This window comes from Arachis ipaensis, chromosome B08, assembly GCF_000816755.2.
Source record: "Arachis ipaensis cultivar K30076 chromosome B08, Araip1.1, whole genome shotgun sequence".
Taxonomy (NCBI): domain Eukaryota; kingdom Viridiplantae; phylum Streptophyta; class Magnoliopsida; order Fabales; family Fabaceae; genus Arachis; species Arachis ipaensis.
The window spans coordinates 10,855,202-10,858,299 of record NC_029792.2 but is presented as its reverse complement, the minus strand read 5'-3'; positions in this window follow the sequence as shown (position 1 = coordinate 10,858,299).

Below are 3,098 nucleotides of genomic sequence, written 5' to 3'. Positions count from 1 at the left end.
TTTTTCGCTTCCCCAGAGCAGAGCAGAGTATATATATATATATATTCCTACAGTAAGCAGAGGCTGTCTCAAATGAGCGGCTATTATTATATGCGCATTTATTTAGGAACGGAAAATCATATCCGGGAAATCGGGATTACTCGTGACTGGATAAATGTCGGGATTGCGGGCAGCCAACCGACACATGAGCTCATGGCCTGCGCTAGGGCTAGACATGCATCATTCTTGTCTGCGCATCATTCTCTGTTGCATTCTTTTCTGTGTGTGATCTACTTCTTTATGTTTGTCTGCTTGTATGTTATTTCTGTGTTTTATTTTCTTGTATTCTTTTGTTTGTGTTCTGCTTTTTGTTGTCTCTACTTTCTCTTTCTATCTTTATCTTCTGTTTACTGTTTCGCTATATTATGTTATTCGTCTACTAATCGACCCCAAATAAATGAACGTAACTAATAACCCCAGCCCTACTAAGAACTCCCCAGTTCTTACCCCTTCTCTCTCCCTTCCCCCTTCAGATGGAAGTAAGAGTACCTTACCATAGTTCGCTGATGACCGTTCGCAAGAAGATGATTCTGCTCTAGATAGTCTTCTGAGTCTAGGGTGAATATCATTCTCTGTTTATATGTATATACTGTGAGACCAGCCAACGTCTGCACCCCGCTTGTATGCGCACTTTAACCTAAATCCTGTGTATGAGATTTCTGTTGTGTGGTTACTTCATGAGGTACCAGAGAGACGTCCTGTGGAAAAGTCTGATCGTGCAGAGGAGTAGCAGATGATGTTCTATCTTTTGATGGCGTTCCACCTGACTTGAGTTGTGAAGACTTAGAACGTACTTTCCCTCGCTGTAGTAGTTTAGAGGGACTAGGTGAGTATAGAATCTAGGCTAGCCTAAGTGCCAGCTTAGAGACCTCTTGAACAGGTCAGGACCTGGGATGTTGTATGTATATATATATATATGTATATAATTATTATCTAGCTATATCTAGGGGTGTTCTAACTAAAGGTTTATACTCTAATAAAGGCTGGATAACTGAATGTTGCTAGTTACTCGTGATGTATTTATGTGTGGTTGTTTATAACTGTTTTATCTGTTATTACTTGTGAATTGATTATGAGTGATTCTTTCTATTAATCCAAACGTTTTCAAAAAAAATAAATACACCTCGCAAATTAACTATGCTTTTTTAACAACGAATCAGGCTCATATGATAAATAATAGATAATAATTAGGAAGACAAATTGGTAGCGCTCAGTTTTCGATATGATCTAGACATATTGAAAATTGGGTCGTTACAATTTGGTATCAGAGCAGTTCGTTCCCAGTAGAGCCTGGGGAATGGACTGACTATGCTTCATTGCATACTCTGTTGTGTGTCTCATGCGTATAGGATATCCCAGTGATATATGTTGCATGCTTGTTTCTGTGTTTTCATTTTGGGAATGTTCACACTTGACTTGAAGTGTTAAGACTGATCACCTTAACAATGATTGTTTGGTGTGAACAGGACTACAATGGGTTCACGGAAACGAGGCGTACGGGAAGGAATTCCTAATGTTAACTACGAGAGGGAACAGGAAACGTTTATGGCTACCATGAACAACGTGGCTGAAGTAGAGCGTGAAGCTGCTGTAGCAGCGACTAGGGCTATTGAACGTCTCGGAGTGAGAAATAGGAACGAGAATGAATACGGAGAAGATAATGGGAATGATGAGAACAACTTAGGGCATCCTGAAAGACCTATGACCCTTGCGACCTTTCTGAAGGTTAATCCGCCTAAGTTCAAGGGTACACTTGTTGCGACTGACGCTGATAACTGGTTTCGAGGTATTGAACGATCACTGAGAGCGCAGCATGTTCCGGAAGGACAACACATGGAGTTTGCTACTTATATGCTCGAGGGAGAAGCTGAGTACTGGTGGCAGGGGATACAGCGACTGCTACAACAGAATGAAAATGACATTCCTTAGGATATCTTTAGGGACGAATTTTATAAAAAGTATTTTCCGGGAGCAGCACGAGATGCTAAGGAGATAGAGCTTATGCAGTTGAAACAAGGGGATATGACTATTGCTGAGTATGCCCGTAAGTTCGATGACTTGTGCCATTTCTCCAAGATTTGTCAAGGAAACCCAGAAGACTTTGAGGAATGGAAGTGTTTAAAGTTTGAAGGAGGACTCCAAGAAAAACTGATGAATTCTGTTGTTTCGCTAGAGATACAAAATTTTGCTGAACTAGTGAATAAAAGTAAACTAGTGGAAGAATGTTCAAAGAAGGTGGCGATAGCTCGAGCAAGTCGTAGGGAGGATTCACAAAGAGATTTTGTTCAAAATTTAGCCCATAAGGGTCGCAACTTTAAAGCCATTGGTCAATTCCAGCGTTGGAATGGAAACCACCGAGATGTCAGCCTTCTAACTCGCAATAATGGTAGTGACAATAACCGTGACATTAAACAAGGACATGAGAGTCAACCTCACCAAGCTCAAACTGGTGTAGTATGCCCAACTTGTGGAAAGCATCATGGTAGTAGGCTTTGCCGGTTCAGAATAGGTTTATGTTACTACTGTAATAAGGAAGGACATCGGGCAAGAAACTGTCGAAAAAGAATGGTAGATGAGTCCGCTGGCAATACTATAAAGTTTGAATTTATCGCTCGAGGTAAAGTAAAGCAAGGCAATGGTAAACGAGCCCATCAGGCTTATATAAACCCTGCATGTAAGCAATGCGGAAAAGAGCATAGTAACAGGTCTTGCCAGTTTGGATCACCTAACTGCTATACTTGTGGAGAACTTGGACACATTGCCAAGGATTGTCCGAAGGGATTTACTCGAAATCCAGTTAGAACCCAACAACAAGGACGAGTGTTTGCTATCACTATTGACGATGTTGTGCAATCGGATGCCCTCATTCAAGGTCAGTGTTATGTCAAGAATCGATTTCTAACTGTACTGTATGATTCGGGTGCATCGCATTCTTTATTTCTCTAACTATTGCTCACGAGTTAGGATTATATTTCTTTAAATTGAATTTTTACTTGATTGTCCATACACCTACATCCCAAAATGCTTTGACCAGTTTAGTGTTCCTGCAAGTACCATTC